The 24,877-nt window shown below is 38.9% G+C and overlaps 1 long non-coding RNA gene across 2 annotated transcripts in view; it reads right to left on the bottom strand.

Moving 5' to 3' along the window:
- Positions 1-16,290: 16,290 nt before the first annotated feature.
- Positions 16,291-24,877, bottom strand: part of LOC146690153 (uncharacterized) — a 147,173-nt gene continuing 138,586 nt past the window's right edge. Inside the window, exons 3-5 of one of the 2 annotated variants that reach the window (XR_014915732.1) lie at positions 19,502-19,533; positions 16,946-17,103; positions 16,291-16,816 (exon numbers count right to left, since the gene is read on the bottom strand). This is a non-coding gene — a long non-coding RNA (uncharacterized LOC146690153). The other variant, XR_014915731.1, reaches the window with a different exon arrangement.

Raw genomic sequence — 24,877 nt, 5'->3', positions numbered from 1 at the left:
AGTCTTTCCAACACTGAAAAAGCACAGAGGCCAACTTTGACATGAAAAGGTGTAAAAACAAGTACAAGATATTAACAATAAGCAGACCTCAGTGCAAGAAAGAGTCTTTCTAACACGGAAAAAGCACAGAGGCCAACTTTGACATTAAAAGGTGTTCAAACAAGTACAAGATATTTACAATAAGCAGACCTCAGTGCAAGAAAGAGTCTTTCCAACACTGCAGAAGCACAGAGGCCAACTTTGACATTAAAAGGTGTAAAATCAAGTACAAGATATTTACAATAAGCAGACCTCAGTGCAAGAAAGAGTCTTTCCAACACTGATAAGCACAGAGGCCAACTTTGACATCAAAAGGTATAAAAACAAGTACAATATATTCACAATAAGCAGACCTCAGTGCAAGAAAGAGTCTTTCTAACACTGATAAGCACAGAGGCCAACTTTGACATGAAAAGGTGTAAAAACAAGTACAAGATATTTACAATAAGCAGACCTCAGTGCAAGAAAGAGCCTTTCCAACACTGATAAGCTCAGAGGCCAACTTTGACATGAAAAGGTGTAAAAACAAGTACAAGATATTTACAATAAGCAGACCTCAGTGCAAAAACGTGTCTTTCCAACACTGACAAGCACAGAGGCCAACTTTGACATGAAAAGGTGTTCAAACAAGTACAAGATATTTACAATAAGCAGACCTCAGTGCAAGAAAGAGTCTTTCCAACACTGCAGAAGCACAGAGGCCAACTTTGACATTAAAAGGTGTAAAATCAAGTACAAGATATTTACAATAAGCAGACCTCAGTGCAAGAAAGAGTCTTTCCAACACTGAAAAAGCACAGAGGCCAACTTTGACATGAAAAGGTGTAAAAACAAGTACAAGATATTAACAATAAGCAGACCTCAGTGCAAGAAAGAGTCTTTCTAACACGGAAAAAGCACAGAGGCCAACTTTGACATTAAAAGGTGTTCAAACAAGTACAAGATATTTACAATAAGCAGACCTCAGTGCAAGAAAGAGTCTTTCCAACACGGAAAAAGCACAGAGGCCAACTTTGACATTAAAAGGTGTTCAAACAAGTACAAGATATTTACAATAAGCAGACCTCAGTGCAAGAAAGAGTCTTTCCAACACTGAAAAAGCATAGAGGCCAACTTTGACATGAAAAGGTGTTCAAACAACTACAAGATATTAACAATAAGCAGACCTCGGTGCAAGAAAGAGTCTTTCCAACACTGATAAGCACAGAGGCCAACTTTGACATTAAAAGGTGTTCAAACAAGTACAAGATATTTACAATAAGCAGACCTCAGTGCAAGAAAGAGTCTTTCCAACACTGAAAAAGCACAGAGGCCAACTTTGACATGAAAAGGTGTAAAAACAAGTACAAGATATTCACAATAAGCAGACCTCAGTGCAAAAACGTGTCTTTCCAACACTGACAAGCACAGAGGCCAACTTTGACATGAAAAGGTGTTCAAACAAGTACAAGATATTTACAATAAGCAGACCTCAGTGCAAGAAAGAGTCTTTCCAACACTGCAGAAGCGCAGAGGCCAACTTTGACATTAAAAGGTGTAAAATCAAGTACAAGATATTTACAATAAGCAGACCTCAGTGCAAGAAAGAGTCTTTCCAACACTGATAAGCTCAGAGGCCAACTTTGACATGAAAAGGTGTAAAAACAAGTACAAGATATTTACAATAAGCAGACCTCAGTGCAAGAAAGAGTCTTTCCAACACTGAAAAAGCACAGAGGCCAACTTTGACATGAAAAGGTGTAAAAACAAGTACAAGATATTTACAATAAGCAGACCTCAGTGCAAGAAAGAGTCTTTCTAACACTGCAGAAGCGCAGAGGCCAACTTTGACATTAAAAGGTGTAAAATCAAGTACAAGATATTTACAATAAGCAGACCTCAGTGCAAGAAAGAGTCTTTCCATCACTGATAAGCTCAGAGGCCAACTTTGACATGAAAAGGTGTTCAAACAAGTACAAGATATTTACAATAAGCAGACCTCAGTGCAAGAAAGAGTCTTTCCAACACTGATAAGCACAGAGGCCAACTTTGACATGAAAAGGTGTTCAAACAACTACAAGATATTAACAATAAGCAGACCTCGGTGCAAGAAAGAGTCTTTCCAACACGGAAAAAGCAAAGAGGCCAACTTTGACATTAAAAGGTCTTCAAACAAGTACAAGATATTTACAATAAGCAGCCCTCAGTGCAAGAAAGAGTCTTTCTAACACTGCAGAAGCACAGAGGCCAACTTTGACATGAAAAGGTCTTCAAACAAGTACAAGATATTTACAATAAGCAGACCTCAGTGCAAGAAAGAGTCTTTCTAACACTGATAAGCACAGAGGCCAACTTTGACATTAAAAGGTGTTCAAACAAGTACAAGATATTTACAATAAGCAGACCTCAGTGCAAGAAAGAGTCTTTCCAACACGGAAAAAGCAAAGAGGCCAACTTTAACATTAAAAGGTCTTCAAACAAGTACAAGATATTTACAATAAGCAGCCCTCAGTGCAAGAAAGAGTCTTTCTAACACTGCAGAAGCACAGAGGCCAACTTTGACATGAAAAGGTCTTCAAACAAGTACAAGATATTTACAATAAGCAGCCCTCAGTGCAAGAAAGAGTCTTTCTAACACTGCAGAAGCACAGAGGCCAACTTTGACATGAAAAGGTCTTCAAACAAGTACAAGATATTTACAATAAGCAGACCTCAGTGCAAGAAAGAGTCTTTCCAACACGGAAAAAGCAAAGAGGCCAACTTTAACATTAAAAGGTCTTCAAACAAGTACAAGATATTTACAATAAGCAGCCCTCAGTGCAAGAAAGAGTCTTTCTAACACTGCAGAAGCACAGAGGCCAACTTTGACATGAAAAGGTGTTCAAACAAGTACATTATATTCACAATAAGCAGACCTCAGTGCAAGAAAGAGTCTTTCCAACACTGATAAGCACAGAGGCCAACTTTGACATTAAAAGGTATAAAAACAAGTACAAGATATTTACAATAAGCAGACCTCAGTGCAAGAAAGAGTCTTTCCAACACGGAAAAAGCAAAGAGGCCAACTTTAACATTAAAAGGTCTTCAAACAAGTACAAGATATTTACAATAAGCAGCCCCCAGTGCAAGAAAGAGTCTTTCTAACACTGCAGAAGCACAGAGGCCAACTTTGACATGAAAAGGTCTTCAAACAAGTACAAGATATTTACAATAAGCAGACCTCAGTGCAAGAAAGAGTCTTTCCAACACGGAAAAAGCAAAGAGGCCAACTTTAACATTAAAAGGTCTTCAAACAAGTACAAGATATTTACAATAAGCAGCCCTCAGTGCAAGAAAGAGTCTTTCTAACACTGCAGAAGCACAGAGGCCAACTTTGACATGAAAAGGTGTTCAAACAAGTACAATATATTCACAATAAGCAGACCTCAGTGCAAGAAAGAGTCTTTCCAACACTGATAAGCACAGAGGCCAACTTTGACATTAAAAGGTGTTCAAACAAGTACAAGATATTTACAATAAGCAGACCTCAGTGCAAGAAAGAGTCTTTCCAACACTGATAAGCACAGAGGCCAACTTTGACATGAAAAGGTGTAAAAATCAAGTACAAGATATTTACAATAAGCAGACCTCAGTGCAAGAAAGAGCCTTTCCAACACTGATAAGCACAGAGGCCAACTTTGACATGAAAAGGTGTAAAAACAAGTACAAGATATTAACAATAAGCAGACCTCAGTGCAAGAAAGAGTCTTTCCAACACGGAAAAAGCAAAGAGGCCAACTTTAACATTAAAAGGTCTTCAAACAAGTACAAGATATTTACAATAAGCAGCCCTCAGTGCAAGAAAGAGTCTTTCTAACACTGCAGAAGCACAGAGGCCAACTTTGACATTAAAAGGTATAAAAACAAGTACAATATATTCACAATAAGCAGACCTCAGTGCAAGAAAGAGTCTTTCTAACACTGATAAGCACAGAGGCCAACTTTGACATTAAAAGGTGTTCAAACAAGTACAAGATATTTACAATAAGCAGACCTCAGTGCAAGAAAGAGTCTTTCCAACACTGATAAGCACAGAGGCCAACTTTGACATGAAAAGGTGTAAAAATCAAGTACAAGATATTTACAATAAGCAGACCTCAGTGCAAGAAAGAGCCTTTCCAACACTGATAAGCACAGAGGCCAACTTTGACATGAAAAGGTGTAAAAACAAGTACAAGATATTAACAATAAGCAGACCTCAGTGCAAGAAAGAGTCTTTCCATCACTGATAAGCTCAGAGGCCAACTTTGACATGAAAAGGTGTAAAAACAAGTACAAGATATTTACAATAAGCAGACCTCAGTGCAAAAACGTGTCTTTCCAACACTGACAAGCACAGAGGCCAACTTTGACATGAAAAGGTGTTCAAACAAGTACAAGATATTTACAATAAGCAGACCTCAGTGCAAGAAAGAGTCTTTCCAACACTGCAGAAGCACAGAGGCCAACTTTGACATTAAAAGGTGTAAAATCAAGTACAAGATATTTACAATAAGCAGACCTCAGTGCAAGAAAGAGTCTTTCTAACACTGAGGAAGCGCAGAGGCCAACTTTGACATTAAAAGGTGCAAAAACAAGTACAAGATATTTACAATAAGCAGACCTCAGTGCAAGAAAGAGTCTTTCCAACACTGATAAGGTCAGAGGCCAACTTTGACATAAAAGGTGTAAAAACAAGTACAAGATATTTACAATAAGCAGACCTCAGTGCAAGAAAGAGCCTTTCCAACACTGATAAGCACAGAGGCCAACTTTGACATTAAAAGGTGTTCAAACAAGTACAAGATATTTACAATAAGCAGACCTCAGTGCAAGAAAGAGTCTTTCCAACACTGAAAAAGCACAGAGGCCAACTTTGACATGAAAAGGTGTAAAATCAAGTACAAGATATTTACAATAAGCAGACCTCGGTGCAAGAAAGAGTCTTTCCAACACGGAAAAAGCAAAGAGGCCAACTTTGACATTAAAAGGTCTTCAAACAAGTACAAGATATTTACAATAAGCAGACCTCGGTGCAAGAAAGAGTCTTTCCAACACTGATAAGCACAGAGGCCAACTTTGACATTAAAAGGTGTTCAAACAAGTACAAGATATTTACAATAAGCAGACCTCAGTGCAAGAAAGAGTCTTTCCAACACTGAAAAAGCAAAGAGGCCAACTTTGACATTAAAAGGTGTTCAAACAAGTACAAGATATTTACAATAAGCAGACCTCAGTGCAAGAAAGAGTCTTTCCAACACTGATAAGCACAGAGGCCAACTTTGACATTAAAAGGTGTTCAAACAAGTACAAGATATTTACAATAAGCAGACCTCAGTGCAAGAAAGAGCCTTTCCAACACTGAAAAAGCACAGAGGCCAACTTTGACATTAAAAGGTGTAAAAATCAAGTACAAGATATTTACAATAAGCAGACCTCAGTGCAAGAAAGAGTCTTTCCAACACGGAAAAAGCAAAGAGGCAAACTTTGACATGAAAAGGTGTTCAAACAAGTACAAGATATTTACAATAAGCAGACCTCAGTGCAAGAAAGAGTCTTTCTAACACTGAAAAAGCACAGAGGCCAACTTTGACATTAAAAGGTGTAAAAACAAGTACAAGATATTTACAATAAGCAGACCTCAGCGCAAGAAAGAGTCTTTCTAACACTGAAAAAGCACAGAGGCCAACTTTGACATTAAAAGGTGTAAAAACAAGTACAAGATATTTACAATAAGCAGACCTCAGTGCAAGAAAGAGTCTTTCCAACACTGAAAAAGCACAGAGGCCAACTTTGACATTAAAAGGTGTTCAAACAAGTACAAGATATTTACAATAAGCAGACCTCAGTGCAAGAAAGAGTCTTTCCAACACTGAAAAAGCAAAGAGGCCAACTTTGACATTAAAAGGTGTAAAAATCAAGTACAAGATATTTACAATAAGCAGACCTCAGTGCAAGAAAGAGTCTTTCCAACACTGATAAGCACAGAGGCCAACTTTGACATGAAAAGGTGTAAAAATCAAGTACAAGATATTTACAATAAGCAGACCTCAGTGCAAGAAAGAGTCTTTCCAACACTGATAAGCAAAGAGGCCAACTTTGACATTAAAAGGTGTTCAAATAAGTACAAGATATTTACAATAAGCAGACCTCAGTGCAAGAAAGAGTCTTTCCAACACTGATAAGCACAGAGGCCAACTTTGACATGAAAAGGTGTAAAAATCAAGTACAAGATATTTACAATAAGCAGACCTCAGTGCAAGAAAGAGTCTTTCCAACACTGATAAGCACAGAGGCCAACTTTAACATTAAAAGGTGTAAAAACAAGTACAAGATATGTACAATAAGCAGACCTCAGTGCAAGAAAGAGTCTTTCCAACACTGACAAGCACAGAGGCCAACTTTGACATTAAAAGGTGTAAAAACAAGTACAAGATATTTACAATAAGCAGACCTCAGTGCAAGAAAGAGTCTTTCTAACACTGAGGAAGCGCAGAGGCCAACTTTGACATTAAAAGGTGTAAAAACAAGTACAAGATATTTACAATAAGCAGACCTCAGTGCAAGAAAGAGTCTTTCCAACACTGAAAAAGCACAGAGGCCAACTTTGACATGAAAAGGTGTTCAAACAAGTACAAGATATTTACAATAAGCAGACCTCAGTGCAAGAAAGAGTCTTTCCAACACTGATAAGCACAGAGGCCAACTTTGACATTAAAAGGTGTTCAAACAAGTACAAGATATTTACAATAAGCAGACCTCAGTGCAAGAAAGAGTCTTTCCAACACTGATAAGCACAGAGGCCAACTTTGACATTAAAAGGTGTTCAAACAAGTACAAGATATTTACAATAAGCAGACCTCAGTGCAAGAAAGAGTCTTTCCAACACTGATAAGCACAGAGGCCAACTTTGACATTAAAAGGTGTTCAAACAAGTACAAGATATTTACAATAAGCAGACCTCAGTGCAAGAAAGAGTCTTTCCAACACTGAAAAATCACAGAGACCAACTTTGACATTAAAAGGTGTAAAAACAAGTACAAGTGTTAACTCAAAATACACGACGTCGTACTCTCAGTCACAGCGCTTTATTTGTTCCGCCATTTTTCATACGGACAACAACAACAACCCTTCGCGGGCTACAGTACTCTCGCGATAAAATAGAAAATAACAAGTTAACAATCTCCCTCTTTCTTAAAATAAAATAAAATAAAATTATAAACACACCCCTGTAAACATTTGTATACATATATGTATATATTTATATAAACAAAAAAAATTTTTTCAAAAGTGCTTTGCTTTACTTAAAGCATACTATCATTGCACACAATAAACAATGGTACATTTGAATGCAAAGACAACTTTGTAAACAAAGGATTACAGTATCCAGAGTCCTTCATCTAGCGCCTTTAGAAGGGTTAAAGGTGAAACTCCCTTTTTTGTCAGACAATCAGCAAGTTGAGATTTTGAATCTGACCAACAAACCTGTCTGATTTTCTTGCCTTGTATGAGCTCTTTAATGCTGCTCATTTCTAGCCCCAGTCTCTTCTCTGTAACCTGCTTAGTAGACTTGAGTGCATCAAACAAGGAATGATTATCAGTCACACAGATCAAAGGAAGAGCGTTTAGACCAGTGTTACCAGTTGTAAGCTCAGAAAAAAGTGTTGCCAGGAAGACTGCACTGTCTATTCCATCTGACATGGCAAGAGTTTCTCCTGCCAGTGTACTTCTGACCACGCGCCTGATTTTTTTAGACTGCCAGAAGAGAGGACAAAACTTTCCTCCTTTACCCATAAGGACGATTAATGCCCCTCCTTGAGTACCGCCATCAGGAAGGTTGCCAAATGAAGCATCACTGATATGCCAGATCCTCACTGTTACCCAAGTGCTGAAACTTAAGAGTCACTTTCTCTGCCTTAAGTTTACGGATTACTTTGTTCACTTCATGAATAGACTGTACAGTTGCATCTTTGATATTAGATCCAAGGCTACATGTGTCAAACATAACATCAGGCCTTGTTTGTTTGGCAACCCACAAAATCTGTCCTATTTTTGACCTGAGTTGCTCACGTTCTGTTTCACTTAAGGAAGCCTCCCTCTGTACAGCCCGTGCTGCTTGTAACTGAACCGGTTGTAGGTTGTCAATGTAAAGTTGTTGATGCACCTCTATTACATCATTAACTGTACAAATGTCCATACCAACATAAGAAAAGCTGTCATGTTCTTCACGGCCCACAAGGAAGGTAGATTTCAGTACAGGAATGATATGAGTTGCAAAGTGACTTGAACCAGCCCAAAGGAAATCATCAACGTGACATGCAAGCACTCCTGTAACCTCAGATTGTTCATTCTGCCAATAGAACACTGCAGGATCAACCTGTGATATTTTACCACCAGTTTTGAGCATAATGTCTTTGACCTTATTGTACCAATAAAGTGAACCATCTGCAAGTCCATAAACACACTTTTTCAGTTTCCATAGAACATTGTCCTTGCCAGCTTCAGGTGGGGGACGAAGATAGATGCCTCTTGACAGTTCCATTCCCTGCAAGAAGGCAGATTTAATGTCCATTGAATTTACTCTCCACTTGTTTTGACATATCACAGCTAGCACCAGTCTGAGGGACTCAGACGCACATGTTGGAGAGTCTTTCTGTAGTTCTTTAGTATTTACCTCTTCAAACCCCCGTGCCACAAGTCGAGCCTTTGGGACAACACCATTAGTAGTTTCTTTGAGTGTACAGACCCATCTAGTAGACAGACATTTTTGACCCAGGTCTTTCACTTCATCAAACACACCATTACTTTGCCAGCTCTCAATCTCCTGCTGCTTAGCAGAATCAAAGGAAATATCTTTTGTTATGAGTACATCTGCATCTCTGTTTTCACCTTCACTACCATCATGCTCAAGATATTGCACATTGTACCAGTTTTTGTATTGCCCTTTTGCTTTTCCCGCTCTGCCTAGTACTCTGGCTGTGTGTTGAACACCGTTGTCTCTGTTGGTAAAAGCAATCAGCTGTCCTGATCTTAATTTTACATTTGCAGAGACGTGATCAGTGGGTGTAGAGGGCTCATTTGCAGTTTGTGTGACAGACATGTTTTCTGTAGTGTTGGTTTCTCTGTCAATAGTGATGTCTTCTTCCTCACTAATACTCTGTTCACCATCGGGTGTGTCAGTGTCATCATTTTCAACTGCGTCTTTGTTGTCATCATCAGTAGTACTGTGTGGTATTTGTTTATCTCCAGTCTGTGAATCCACTTTAGTCAATCTTGACTGGTGTACTCTTACAAGAGTCCCCCCATGTCTTACAAATACAACAGTTCCATCCTGCCCAATAACTACACCTGGACCCTTCCACTCTGTACAGTCGACTCGTTTGTAGTATACTTTATCTCCTGCCTCATATTTGTCATCTGTAGGCCTAAGTTGTTTGCGTAGTGCTCTCCTGATCCTTTCTGAACACTCTGCCTCAGTAAATGCTTTCCTGGAAGCTACTCTTGCACTTACAGTTGTGCCCTCTAAGGCAGGTGGCTTATCCATCAACACAGAAGGAAGGTTGGGGTTTTGGCCAAACACAAGTTGATGTGGACTATAACCATGTACATTAAGCATACTGTTTTTGGCCATAAGGGCCCAGTCTAGCGCAGTGTGCCAGTCACATCCACGTTCCTTTTTTACCTTCAGGAGGATTTCTGTAAGTGTCATGTTATGTCTCTCCAGTAGTCCGTTGCTCCAGGGACTATACCCCGCCGTTGTTTTTACCTCAATGTTGAAGTTTTCAGCCATGTCCCGAATGTCTGTGTTGTTGAACTCTCCGCCGTTGTCTGTGTAGAGCCGTCTGGGGGCACCGTGAATGCTTATCCAGGTGTGAATGAAGGAGTTGATGATCTCTGCAGCTTTCTTTGTCTTTACGATGCTGCCGGCACTGAAGCGTGTGAAGTGGTCGATGATGTGAAGGTACCACACATTGGGCTCCAGCTCATGTAGATCCATCGCTACTGTCTCATTATACTCAGAAGCCAGGGGTAGACCAACAGCAGGTCTCGGCTTGGTTTTGCAATATTTCTGACAAATGTCACAGTCATGAACTATCTCTTGTAGAATAACTGCACATTGTTTATCTGTATTGCCAGAGCTTTGGATGAGCCTCAATAACCTCTCTGCAGATGCATGACCAAACTGCTTATGAAGTTTCACAAGGACTTTCTGTTTCTCTTTTGTAGACATTTCAGCAGTTACCATGAGAACTTCATTTTCATTGCAACTTTCTGTAGTATTTTCATCTCTAATGTCCACGCAATAGTGTCCCGAACTAGTGAGCTCTAGAGGAACAGGCTGCTTGAACATGACAACACTGTCATTCTCCATGTCTAGAACAGTCCCTGCTTTCTTGAGAGACGTTTTGCTCAGTAGTAGTGGAATGTCAACAGGAACTACTTCACTTTCAATGTCACATTTTGTTTGTCCAATTTTGGCTGGAAGTTTCACTTTTCTGCTGGAATACACTACAATACCATCCCCAAAGCGAAATGGTCTGGAGCTGGGGGTTTCTGATTGCAACAGCTTGTTTACTTGGCCTTGGCTGAGGTCACGCATGTAACTATCTAGCCACTTCTGACCACAAACTGTACGTGTACATGCAGTATCAATAATGGTTGACCCCAGTGCCTCAGTCAGGAAAATTTCAGCGTCTGTCATTGAGGCTTTAGTGTACAAAGTAATGTTACACTCCTCCACTTTTTCATCCGGTTATAACGCTGTTCAAAGTCTATAATGTAGTCTGCCATGGACACGCTGTGGTTCTTTGCAATGGAGTCAAAACACGAGTAGGCTTCATAAGCGCGGTCTTTCTCTTCTCTCTGAAACACCGCGTCAAGTTTTGCAAGCAGTATTTCCATACCGTAATCTTTGTCCAAATCTTCTGCGGGTATCTCCATGGCCGTTTCTCTGGCTCTTCCCTCAAGGCCCAGCACCACCGCGAGTGCCTGTTTCTTTTTATCCAGCTCCGTAACTCGTCTCCAGATGTTGACTTCATTCTTCCAGCATTCGTATGGCCTGGCTTCATCAAGCTTTGGTGGTACTTTGTAATTGGAAACCATCCTCTGCTACCAATGTTAACTCAAAAGACACGACGTCGTACTCTCATTCACAGCGCTTTATTCATTCCGCCATTTTTCATACGGACAACAACAACAACCCTTCGCGGGCAACAGTACTCTCGCGATAAAACAGAAAATAACAAGTTAACACAATATATTTACAATAAGCAGACCTCAGTGCAAGAAAGAGTCTTTCCACCAATGAAAAAGCACAAAGGCCAACTTTGAAATTCAAAGGTGTAAAAACAAGTACAAGATATTTGCAATAAGCAGACCTCGGTTCAAGAAAGAGTCTTTCTAACACTGATAAGCACAGAGGCCAACTTTGACATGAAAAGGTGTAAAAACAAGTACAAGATATTTACAATAAGCAGACCTCAGTGCAAGAAAGAGTCTTTCCAACACTGAAAAAGCACAGAGGCCAACTTTGACATTAAAAGGTGTAAAAACAAGTACAAGATATTTACAATAAGCAGACCTCAGTGCAAGAAAGAGTCTTTCCAACACTGAAAAAGCACAGAGGCCAACTTTGACATTAAAAGGTCTTCAAACAAGTACAATATATTTACAACTAGAAAGTGCATTTTCTGAAGAAACTGCAGTGTGAATGCTTGAATCTGAATGTATGCATTGAAATGAAATAATTACTGAATTTAAGTTAAAAATTTTGAATGAGATAAAAAAAAAAAAAAAACCCCGAATTTAACCTGAAAACAAAAGTGCTGAACTGCTAAAAGCTGAAGGTTACACAGAAGAAGAAGTTGGAAAAAAGCTGAAAATGTTTTAATTGTAAATTAGAAAAACCTAAGAAATGAGAAAAGAACATTTAGAGTCAGAAAACATCTGAAAGAATATTAAAAGGTCATATTCTTTGAATCACTGAATGACTAAAATGTGATCCCTCCACTTGGACCCACACAGTTTAAAAAGTTTACATCTCTGAGCTTTGAAAGACAAGATGTTGGAAAAAGAACAACGATGGCGACGTTTTGAGGGTAAAATGATGGCTTTAACACTGTGGACACAGCAGCAGTTGAAAGAGAAGTGCTTAAGATGAATCTTGGTACAGTGGCAGGCAGAGCTCGTTAAGCAGGCAGGTGTGAGCCTGGTTGCTATAGTGACCGCACCCAATGGCTCCATACACACGTACACAGACATGCACCTCACTTTTGCTGCTTAAAATGAACAGAAAAGTCAGGCCGAAACAAATCGTTCCCAAATGAAAAGTAAAAGTCGTATTGACAAAATTCTTTCACTGTGAGCGACAGCAATGTCTAGTCTACTGAATTCTCAGTTTTCATGCCTGTGGAGTTTATTATATGGACGTGGTGACAGTGTAAAGACACCATGCTCTTCTGATTTTCAAACGAACCTTCTGAGCCATTTTAACATTAGAGTCTATGGAAGAGTTGGAGGGAGGAGGCTGTGCATTGGTGACATTTACGAAAGAACCATAACACCTAGGACAATAGTAAACACATTGGATGAAAGAGGACAGCGATGGCTACGTTTTGAGGGTAAAATCATACCTGTAGAGCAAACGCTGCGGACACAGCAGCAGTTTTAAAAAAGATTTTAAGATTAATTTTTTTGCTCCTCTCACTCTAGCAGTTGAGCTGCCTCACTCTAGCCCCAACATTCCGTCCCATACACACCCATTATAAACTCTGAAACGGGTGAAAAAACATCATGAAACTTAAACTGGAACTGAAGAAAAAGTATAATAGATATTGAAAAGATAAATACAAGTTGAATAGTTGAATGTCTTGTCTTCGTTTTAAAGTTTGAATGGTGGCTCTATGTCAATGTATGTGGAAGTAGTAAGAGTTTAAAAATGAGTAAGTTGAATGAGAATTTGAAGGGTCTCCCCATTGAAATACATGGGAAATTTTTGTTGAATAAAGTTGAATAAAATTAAAAATATAAATGTTAAAAATGAGAAAAATAGAAGCAGTCATGTCCAAAATAATAGGAATCTAACGGTGTTTGAATGGTTTTTCTAAGTTGAACGGTTTTGAAGGAGTAGGCTTTCAAAAAACGTACGGAATAAGAAAATATAATAATAAAGATTAGAAGAACAATACTGTGAATGCTTTTCAAGCATTCACACTAATAAGCAGACCTCAGTGCAAGAAAGAGTCTTTCCAACACTGAAAAAGCACAAAGGCCAACTTTGACATGAAAAGGTGTTCAAACAAGTACAAGATATTTACAATAAGCAGACCTCAGTGCAAGAAAGAGTCTTTCCAACACTGAAAAAGCACAAAGGCCAACTTTGACATGAAAAGGTGTTCAAACAAGTACAAGATATTTACAATAAGCAGACCTCAGTGCAAGAAAGAGTCTTTCCAACACTGAAAAAGCACAAAGGCCAACTTTGACATGAAAAGGTGTTCAAACAAGTACAAGATATTTACAATAAGCAGACCTCAGTGCAAGAAAGTGTCTTTCCAACACTGATAAGCACAGAGGCCAACTTTGACATTAAAAGGTGTAAATACAAGTACAAGATATTTACAATAAGCAGACCTCAGTGCAAGAAAGAGTCTTTCCAACACTGAAAAAGCACAGAGGCCAACTTTGACATTAAAAGGTGTAAAAACAAGTACAAGATATTTACAATAAGCAGACCTCAGTGCAAGAAAGCAAGGTGGGGAGGGGGTACTCACCTTCCACTTCACTGACACGCATCAGCATCCAGTTCTTCATGAGAAGAGGGGGAGGATGAGAGGGCGATGTACTCACCTTTACTGACACGCACGGTATCAGTGTCCCACGCTTCATCAGAAGAGATGGCGCTCAGGAGACTGTCATCAAGGATCCTGATGACTTCAGAAAGGTCTCGTTCTTGGGACGTTCAACAATGTAGTCAAGACAGCCTGTAAGGAAACAAAGTTTAAAATAACAGTAGGAATGTAGTAAGCACCCAGTGCTAAAGCTACAGGCTACATTCATATCAGACTGAATGACACTTTACTTGTTCATGTGAGAAGAAAACAAGATTTCAACTATGTCCACAATCATTAAGTGAAGCATCCAAATCTCTGCCAAGGCAGCTCACTCTGTGCACACTACACTTTTAAGGTAACAGTATTGTATTTTGTATACATTCATTTTGTTTATTTGTTCTTTTTAAACCTTTATGCAAACACTACGTTGGACTAGGTCATGGATAATAGGTACTGATTTGTAAAGAACTGGACATGAATAGCATACTGCAGAAAATCCATAAATAATTTAGCAGCTCATTCTCATATTTTTTTTAATTCTTTCATTAACGATGTAAAATATAACGAAACATTTAATCTCCCCATGTACCAATTCCATGTCCTAAATATTGCTAATGCAAAAAAGGCAGTAGAACTCCACACACAATTTTAAAAATAAAACACATTTTTGTAACAGTTTGACTTTATGATTATTTTTGACTATGATTGATGTTTTAATATTCTTTTTTATATTATTTCATTTTATTTTATTTATCATCGCATATGTAGCTGGGAAAAAGTTATAGTTTATTCAAATGAAGCCTTTGAGAAGAAAATGATGTCAGGACCTACAGGGGACCTGGTGTGTTTACTCCTATATGTCCTAACATTGTGAGGAGATGCTGTTACCATAGAAACCGATATACACATATACATATGTATATTTGGGGAGGGGGGCATTTTACGAATTTTAAGCTAATTTTAACCATTTCATTGGAAAAAAGTGTCAAATTTGAAGGCTTCAAATCAAAGTAAAACCTTTTTTCACATTCATACACCAGTCGGTAATAAATTCTACACCTCTCCTGGAAAATTTAAAGCATAAAAGCGATTTGCCAGGAAAAGTCTTAGAACACACTTATTTTGATCACATTAAAACGTGATATTCACACTGGAACCTGTAAAATTACTATAGTCATCTAGTGATTCTTGAAATAATTGAAGAAATTTTGAAATGTACCTGGTGGCTGTCGACGAGTCGGGGTCCACGATCTTCAAGCTTTGCTGTTATGATGAAACACAAGTACAAAAGATCCAAAGATGCAGTAGTTGTTGTTGCTTTGTAGTAAAATCCGCTTTCTGTAGAAATATTCTCCAAAAGTTATCTTTCCACAAGCTGAGCTTGGAGCAGGTCAAGACAAATCCAAGAGCAAGTGTAAAGGAACAGCTGGAACCTTGCGCAGCATTCATATACCAACAGCCTGCATGGTTACGGTTGCTAACATGCGTGTGCACGTGATATAACTATATGAACTGAGCCCATCAGTGTAATTTACAGTAAAGTTATGGTCATTTATAGTTACTGCCTTTGTCACCCTTTATGTGGGATGTCTAATAACCATGTAGGTATATCCAGAAATAAACACAGATATTAGAAAGCAGTAAGTCAGTACCTGAGATGTTTGTTTCAGTGAATAACATTAGCATAGCTCATGCTAATATTACAGCTTCACATTTTTCTTTTCAAAGGTAACAAAAACTTTGCGTTCTCGCTACTTACCATGCTGTAATACAGGTATATGCTAGCAATGACAACATTTAACAGATGTTTTTTAAATGCTAGCCGTGCTAATTAATTAGCCTTAGGATCGCTTGAGGTCTTGTTTCCAGCTCTAGTTGTCATAAGGGAACTTAGGCCTGTGCGAGCCTTTGGCACGAAAATGAGTCTCGTAAAGCTCACTATTAAACTGACAAAAAGCCTTAGAACCTAGAAACTATTATTCTTACAACTGTGCTGTGTTTATGTTATAACATATAGCAAGAACCTATAACTATAATTGACATTTGACCTCACTGAATGATTATAGCAGCTGTGTGTTATGTCATGGCATGTTTTTAAAATGCCACCTGAAATTTAGGAGGGGGGTTCTTGAGAGTTTTGTACTTTCATCTGATAACACATACTGTTTATGTATATTTAACACAACAGGCAAGGGATTGTGGTATAATTAGAATTAACACAGATTGTGTAGTCTTTAAATAGACGAGCATTTTTAAAAGCACACATATTATTTGAACACTTCCGTAACTTATTTTTAGTTTTGCTGCACATAAGTTGAATGCAATTAAATCTCATTACCTTTTATTATCCTTGAACTTATTTCATTACACGTAATATAAACACTGCTTATTTAGAAAATAATAATTAAAACACTCCTTGTAATGCGTTAAAATCAGCCCAACTTTTATTTTCAAATTTAAAGCATTTCAGCCAACATACTGGACACTGTTCTGCTGAACAACACACATATTTCCAATATTGTAGCTGGTGTTACTTAATAATTTATTATTTTATTTGTCACACACTTTAAAACTTTAATAACTTTTCAATGAAACAAAGTCTCAGATTTAATTATTCTGAAACTAAGTTTAAGCTTCCCATAACTTTTTATTGCAAGTTACATTACTAATATAATAAATATAAAATGTTTTTATTGTTCATCCACAAGTGCAGTCTCTGGCTCAAACAACACAGAAGCTTGGTATGTTCATTTGTCAGTCGAGGCATTACTGCTTGAGTGCCTGTCATGAATTTAGCTCATCCAAATGCAATTGTCTGAAGAAAGTCTTTAACATTGTCCCAACTTCCCTTAAGTACAGTGGCAGTAGATGTGGGCTGAAGATGCAATGACCTTGAACCTGCAGGTGACCACACCATCTGTGATGGAGGGCTCATCTCTCCTGGTGTCCTGCAAGGAAACAACAATATTCTTTAGAACACCAAGTTATATTTGATCTACTTATTTCACTTATCTGTGGCCGGGTTGTGGGGGCAGCAGCCTAAGCAGAGAACTCCAGACCTCCTTTTCCACACCCACCTCCTCCAGCTTATCTAGGGGAACTCCATCATGTCTTGGGTCTGATTCAGGGCCTCCTCCTGGTGGGAGCTCGTCCAGTACACCTCACCTGGGAGACGTCCAGGAGGAATCCTTGTCAGATGCCAGAACCACTTTAACCTGCTCCTTTTGATGTGGATCTTTGAAAAATACAGAAAAAACCCAATAATCATATGATTTCTGATGAGCATGCGCTTTGACAACAGTGGGAAGGAAAAACTCCATTTTAAAAGAAAGAATCCTCCAGTAGCACCAGGCTGAGGAAGGGACAGCCATCTGCCACAACCTGTTGGGATGAGCAGAGGAAGACAGGACAAAAGATAAAACTGAAGACTCTGCCTCCCATTCTACTTTTAACAGGGAGCCATAGTCTGTCCCCCAGTGCATGTAGCAGGCATGGAGGAAATCCAGGCCCCAGACACCCAGAGGCCCCCAGAATGTGAGAGCCCAAGGAGGACCATCGGAGTTGCAGCCATGCCACCCTCCTGGGAAGCGCTGAGGAGAGCCCCAGATTAGAGGTCACCCAGCAGCCACGGAGCAGAAGCCACAGGGGGCCCGTGATGTGGCTGTGGGCTCTGCCGGCAGACAGCTGTGGCAGAGTGACCTGAGCCACAGGCCCAGAGGCCAGAGGACTGAGAGCCCCCCACCCCCCGGAAGTGGCCTGACGGAGCCACGGGTGCCAGACCTCGCCAAGCAGTCACTGGGAGTGAGCCGGTACATACCTGAGCGCCCAGCCCCGGACACCAGAACCACCAACACACCGACGCCTGAGGGCATCAACTAACGGCAAGGAGTGTGGTGAATCGAGATAGGCCTCCATACCTTGGAGGGCCTGAGATGTTCCCAGAGACGTGGAGTGTAACCGACCTGACATACAGACACAGTCGAACAGGCGCACGCAGCCACCAACGGGCATTCCCACCCTCATGCACACATATTCATACTCCACAATCACCCAACGTGGAGACAGACACAAATGGACACTGTACACAGTCCTCTTTTAAGGAAGAAAAATCATTGCAGATTCATGCATTACTGACTTTGAAACAGTTACAACAACATATCTAATAAAATGGACATTCTCAGTCACCCACACATGAAGTCCTACCCCACCACCCTCGGGAAAAAACATACGTTACTTATGTTGTTTCTTTTTATGTGTTTTACAACTGTGAAAGATTCACTGACTCTTACTAAATGACCTCACACAGTGCCTAATTTCTAAAAAGGATTTCACACTAATAGAAACACATCGACGTCTCTTTTTCTCAGAGAGAAACATGTAAACCTGCACTCACACTGTATTCTTTTTGTTAAACCGTCACTGGCTCCTTCACTGGCCTCCTCATGTTTGGGTGACACTTAACAGCTAATTACTGAAATGTTCTCATTGCATGTTTGTATATCAACTAACGCACGGTTGGATCACCCAGAGAACTTTCTACTCACACGAAACATTTTTGCAAATGCATCCTGACGCTAATTTGACCTGCAGGCTTTCAATTGCTCCTCTGTTGTAAACCCCACAGTAGCTTTTTCAGGCCAAAAGAAGGTTTTGCACTAGCACAGAATCTGACCCTGAATATCACCATGATAGCTCTGACCACTTGATTTCTCGTTCTTAACTTTATCAAATGAAACACTCTGAAGATGACAGCTGAATTCCAATCAATTAAACTAACTCTGCATATTGTATTCCTGTCTTGGGATCAAAGTGCTGGAGAGGTGATCTGGTGAGTTCCTGCAGGACAACATGATGTGAAAAATTCTTGTTTGGTTTGAACAACAAAACTGATGAGTTGCTGACTGTGAGCTGCAGCTAGTGTAAATCATGCTTTTGATGGATATTTCTCACTGACACACTTTTTGACCTCCTCTAATAACAAATGTTACCTGAGTTCAGTGTGCACTGCTTTCGTGTCAAGCAGATATGTGTCATATGTCATATGTGTTCTTGATTGAACCTCCTGCTCTGGTTGTTTCATGCAGGCTATACTTATGTTCTTGATCAAAACCGACCTCAAAAATAAATGATGTTTATCTTAAGATAGACACTCAGTGATGCTGCAATAGCAGGAACTGACCTACAAACCCTCATCCTGCCCTGCACCAGTGGTCACAGTGGGAGATTGAAGTAGTTTAAGCAGTTTTGTCCTGTTGAAATCATCTTTAGTGAGCCCCTCTGATAAATATTTAGACTTTCACACATTTCAGGTTGTAGGAGTGGGCTGATTAAAGTGTCTACTTTCTTCACTTTACAAGCAGCTTAAATATTGTACAAGGACATTGCTCAAAATTTTATAACACATCTGTTCTGCTATCCCTCCTGTCAGCTAAGCACAGAAAGCTGAGGCTACAGTTCATATGGGTTTGGAAAATTGGGAAACAATGCTGAGTCTCAATTTCAATCTTGTTGTAACACAGATTATATTTTTCATGAATAGAGTCAGCCAGGACACAGCCTTCCCCTGCACCCATACCTACTCCTAATACCTAATACACAGAAGAGTAAACACAGTCAGTAAGCTTGTCACTTACGGAACTCATCAGGAATCAGAAGACTGCAAATCCTGTAAAAGAGTTAGAGATGCAGCGTTAAGAGCATATGAGCTGGCATTATGGTTAGTTTATTGAAATTTAATTTTACACTTTTTTATTTAACAAGCAGACCTCAGTGCAAGAAAGAGTCTTTCCAACACTGATAAGCACAGAGGCCAACTTTGACATGAAAAGGTGTTCAAACAAGTACAAGATATTTACAATAAGCAGACCTCAGTGCAAGAAAGAGTCTTTCCAACACGGAAAAAGCAAAGAGGCCAACTTTAACATTAAAAGGTCTTCAAACAAGTACAAGATATTTACAATAAGCAGCCCTCAGTGCAAGAAAGAGTCTTTCCAACACTGAAAAAGCACAGAGGCCAACTTTGACATGAAAAGGTGTAAAAACAAGTACAAGATATTTACAATAAGCAGACCTCAGTGCAAGAAAGAGTCTTTCCAACACTGAAAAAGCACAGAGGCCAACTTTGACATTAAAAGGTGTTCAAACAAGTACAAGATATTTACAATAAGCAGACCTCAGTGCAAAAACGTGTCTTTCCAACAGTGACAAGCACAGAGGCCAACTTTGACATTAAAAGGTGTTCAAACAAGTATAAGATATTTACAATAAGCAGACCTCAGTGCAAGAAAGAGCCTTTCCAACACGGAAAAAGCACAGAGGCCAACTTTGACATTAAAAGGTATAAAAACAAGTACAATATATTAACAATAAGCAGACCTCAGTGCAAGAAAGAGTCTTTCCAACACTGATAAGCACAGAGGCCAACTTTGACATGAAAAGGTGTAAAAACAAGTACAAGATATTTACAATAAGCAGACCTCAGTGCAAGAAAGAGTCTTTCTAACACTGAAAAAGCACAGAGGCCAACTTTGACATGAAGAGGTGTTCAAACAAGTACAAGATATTTACAATAAGCAGACCTCAGTGCAAGAAAGAGTCTTTCCAACACTGAAAAGCACAGAGGCCAACTTTGACATTAAAAGGTGTTCAAACAAGTACAAGATATTTACAATAAGCAGACCTCAGTGCAAGAAAGAGTCTTTCCAACACGGAAAAAGCACAGAGGCCAACTTTGACATTAAAAGGTATAAAAGCAAGTACAAGATATTTACAATAAGCAGACCTCAGTGCAAGAAAGAGTCTTTCCAACACTGATAAGCACAGAGGCCAACTTTGACATGAAAAGGTGTAAAAACAAGTACAAGATATTTACAATAAGCAGACCTCAGTGCAAGAAAGAGTCTTTCTAACACTGATAAGCACAGAGGCCAACTTTGACATTAAAAGGTGTTCAAACAAGTACAAGATATTCACAATAAGCAGACCTCAGTGCAAGAAAGAGTCTTTCCAACACTGATAAGCACAGAGGCCAACTTTGACATGAAAAGGTGTAAAAACAAGTACAAGATATTTACAATAAGCAGACCTCAGTGCAAGAAAGAGTCTTTCTAACACTGAAAAAGCACAGAGGCCAACTTTGACATTAAAAGGTGTTCAAACAAGTACAAGATATTTACAATAAGCAGACCTCAGTGCAAGAAAGAGTCTTTCTAACACTGATAAGCACAGAGGCCAACTTTGACATTAAAAGGTGTTCAAACAAGTACAAGATATTCACAATAAGCAGACCTCAGTGCAAGAAAGAGTCTTTCCAACACTGATAAGCACAGAGGCCAACTTTGACATGAAAAGGTGTAAAAACAAGTACAAGATATTTACAATAAGCAGACCTCAGTGCAAGAAAGAGTCTTTCCAACACGGAAAAAGCACAGAGGCCAACTTTGACATTAAAAGGTGTTCAAACAAGTACAAGATATTTACAATAAGCAGACCTCAGTGCAAGAAAGAGTCTTTCCAACACTGATAAGCACAGAGGCCAACTTTGACATTAAAAGGTGTTCAAACAAGTACAAGATATTTACAATAAGCAGACCTCAGTGCAAGAAAGAGTCTTTCCAACACTGATAAGCACAGAGGCCAACTTTGACATGAAAAGGTGTAAAAACAAGTACAAGATATTTACAATAAGCAGACCTCAGTGCAAGAAAGAGTCTTTCCAACACGGAAAAAGCAAAGAGGCCAACTTTGACATTAAAAGGTGTTCAAACAAGTACAAGATATTTACAATAAGCAGACCTCAGTGCAAGAAAGAGTCTTTCCAACACTGATAAGCACAGAGGCCAACTTTGACATAAAAAGGTGTAAAATCAAGTACAAGATATTTACAATAAGCAGACCTCAGTGCAAGAAAGAGTCTTTCCAACACTGATAAGCACAGAGGCCAACTTTGACATTAAAAGGTCTTCAAACAAGTACAAGATATTTACAATAAGCAGACCTCAGTGCAAGAAAGAGTCTTTCCAACACTGAAAAAGCACAGAGGCCAACTTTGACATGAAAAGGTGTTCAAATAAGTACAAGATATTTACAATAAGCAGACCTCAGTGCAAGAAAGAGTCTTTCCAACACTGAAAAAGCACAGAGGCCAACTTTGACATTAAAAGGTGTTCAAATAAGTACAAGATATTTACAATAAGCAGACCTCAGTGCAAGAAAGAGTCTTTCCAACACTGAAAAAGCACAGAGGCCAACTTTGACATGAAAAGGTGTAAAATCAAGTACAAGATATTTACAATAAGCAGACCTCAGTGCAAGAAAGAGTCTTTCCAACACTGAAAAAGCACAGAGGCCAACTTTGACATTAAAAGGTGTAAAATCAAGTACAAGATATTTACAATAAGCAGACCTCAGTGCAAGAAAGAGTCTTTCCAACACTGAAAAAGCACAGAGGCCAACTTTGACATTAAAAGGTGTAAAATCAAGTACAAGATATTTACAATAAGCAGACCTCAGTGCAAGAAAGAGTCTTTCCAACACTGAAAAAGCACAGAGGCCAACTTTGACATGAAAAGGTGTAAAATCAAGTACAAGATATTTACAATAAGCAGACCTCAGTGCAAGAAAGAGTCTTTCCAACACTGAAAAAGCACAGAGGCCAACTTTGACATTAAAAGGTCTTCAAACAAGTACAAGATATTTACAATAAGCAGACCTCAGTGCAAGAAAGAGTCTTTCCAACACTGATAAGGTCAGAGGCCAACTTTGACATTAAAAGGTGTTCAAATAAGTACAAGATATTTACAATAAGCAGACCTCAGTGCAAGAAAGAGTCTTTCCAACACTGAGGAAGCGCAGAGGCCAACTTTGACATAAAAGGTGCAAAAACAAGTACAAGATATTTACAATAAGCAGACCTCAGTGCAAGAAAGAGTCTTTCCAACACTGATAAGGTCAGAGGCCAACTTTGACATTAAAAGGTATAAAAACAAGTACAAGATATTTACAATAAGCAGCCCTCAGTGCAAGAAAGAGTCTTTCCAACACTGATAAGGTCAGAGGCCAACTTTGACATTAAAAGGTGTAAAATCAAGTACAAGATATTTACAATAAGCAGACCTCAGTGCAAGAAAGAGTCTTTCCAACACTGAAAAAGCACAGAGGCCAACTTTGACATGAAAAGGTGTAAAATCAAGTACAAGATATTTACAATAAGCAGACCTCAGTGCAAGAAAGAGTCTTTCCAACACTGAAAAAGCACAGAGGCCAACTTTGACATTAAAAGGTGTAAAATCAAGTACAAGATATTTACAATAAGCAGACCTCAGTGCAAGAAAGAGTCTTTCCAACACTGAAAAAGCACAGAGGCCAACTTTGACATGAAAAGGTCTTCAAACAAGTACAAGATATTTACAATAAGCAGACCTCAGTGCAAGAAAGAGTCTTTCCAACACTGATAAGGTCAGAGGCCAACTTTGACATTAAAAGGTATAAAAACAAGTACAAGATATTTACAATAAGCAGCCCTCAGTGCAAGAAAGAGTCTTTCCAACACTGATAAGGTCAGAGGCCAACTTTGACATTAAAAGGTATAAAAACAAGTACAAGATATTTACAATAAGCAGACCTCAGTGCAAGAAAGAGTCTTTCCAACACTGAAAAAGCACAGAGGCCAACTTTGACATTAAAAGGTGTAAAATCAAGTACAAGATATTTACAATAAGCAGACCTCAGTGCAAGAAAGAGTCTTTCCAACACTGAAAAAGCACAGAGGCCAACTTTGACATGAAAAGGTGTAAAAACAAGTACAAGATATTTACAATAAGCAGACCTCAGTGCAAGAAAGAGTCTTTCCAACACTGAAAAAGCACAGAGGCCAACTTTGACATTAAAAGGTGTAAAAACAAGTACAAGATATTTACAATAAGCAGACCTCAGTGCAAGAAAGAGTCTTTCCAACACTGAAAAAGCACAGAGGCCAACTTTGACATTAAAAGGTCTTCAAACAAGTACAAGATATTTACAATAAGCAGACCTCGGTGCAAGAAAGAGTCTTTCCAACACTGAAAAAGCACAGAGGCCAACTTTGACATTAAAAGGTCTTCAAACAAGTACAAGATATTTACAATAAGCAGACCTCGGTGCAAGAAAGAGTCTTTCCAACACGGAAAAAGCAAAGAGGCCAACTTTGACATTAAAAGGTCTTCAAACAAGTACAAGATATTTACAATAAGCAGCCCTCAGTGCAAGAAAGAGTCTTTCCAACACTGATAAGCACAGAGGCCAACTTTGACATTAAAAGGTGTTCAAACAAGTACAAGATATTTACAATAAGCAGCCCTCAGTGCAAGAAAGAGTCTTTCCAACACTGATAAGCACAGAGGCCAACTTTGACATTAAAAGGTGTTCAAACAAGTACAAGATATTTACAATAAGCAGACCTCAGTGCAAGAAAGAGTCTTTCCAACACTGAAAAAGCACAGAGGCCAACTTTGACATTAAAAGGTGTTCAAACAAGTACAAGATATTTACAATAAGCAGACCTCAGTGCAAGAAAGAGTCTTTCCAACACTGATAAGCACAGAGGCCAACTTTGACATTAAAAGGTGTTCAAACAAGTACAAGATATTTACAATAAGCAGACCTCAGTGCAAGAAAGAGTCTTTCCAACACTGAAAAAGCACAGAGGCCAACTTTGACATTAAAAGGTGTTCAAACAAGTACAAGATAGTTACAATAAGCAGACCTCAGTGCAAGAAAGAGTCTTTCCAACACTGATAAGCACAGAGGCCAACTTTGACATGAAAAGGTGTAAAAATCAAGTACAAGATATTTACAATAAGCAGACCTCAGTGCAAGAAAGAGTCTTTCCAACACGGAAAAAACAAAGAGGCCAACTTTGACATTAAAAGGTGTTCAAACAAGTACAAGATATTTACAATAAGCAGACCTCAGTGCAAGAAAGAGTCTTTCCAACAATGAAAAAGCACAGAGGCCAACTTTGACATGAAAAG

Source organism: Copadichromis virginalis, linkage group LG16 (genome assembly GCF_057382275.1).
Source record: "Copadichromis virginalis isolate Kocher_CV1m ecotype Utaka linkage group LG16, C_Virginalis_male_GT1.1, whole genome shotgun sequence".
NCBI classification, from domain to species: domain Eukaryota; kingdom Metazoa; phylum Chordata; class Actinopteri; order Cichliformes; family Cichlidae; genus Copadichromis; species Copadichromis virginalis.
The sequence above is the reverse complement of the archived record's forward strand: the minus strand, read 5'-3'. Positions and strand labels throughout refer to the sequence as shown.